Here is a 394-nt window from a genome sequence, read left to right as displayed (position 1 = left end):
ACTTACTAACTGTAATACTTTCTAACTGTAGGACTTACTAACTGTAGGACTTACTAACTGTAGGACTTACTAACTGTAGGGCTTACTAACTGTAGGACTTACTAACTGTAGGACTTACTAACTGTAGGACTTACTAACTGTAGGACTTACTAACTGTAGGACTTACTAACTGTAGTACTTACTAACTGTAGGACTTACTAACTGTAGGACTTACTAACTGTAGGACTTACTAACTGTAGTACTTACTAACTGTAGGACTTAGTACTTACTAACTGTAGGTCTTACTAACTGTAGGACTTACTAACTGTAGGACTTACTAACTGTAGGACTTACTAACTGTAGGACTTACTAACTGTAGGACTTACTAACTGTAGGACTTACTAACTGCAGTACT

Source organism: Austrofundulus limnaeus, unplaced genomic scaffold (assembly GCF_001266775.1).
Source record: "Austrofundulus limnaeus strain Quisiro unplaced genomic scaffold, Austrofundulus_limnaeus-1.0 Scaffold1800, whole genome shotgun sequence".
Taxonomy (NCBI): Eukaryota; Metazoa; Chordata; class Actinopteri; order Cyprinodontiformes; family Rivulidae; genus Austrofundulus; species Austrofundulus limnaeus.
This window is presented reverse-complemented; position numbering follows the sequence as displayed.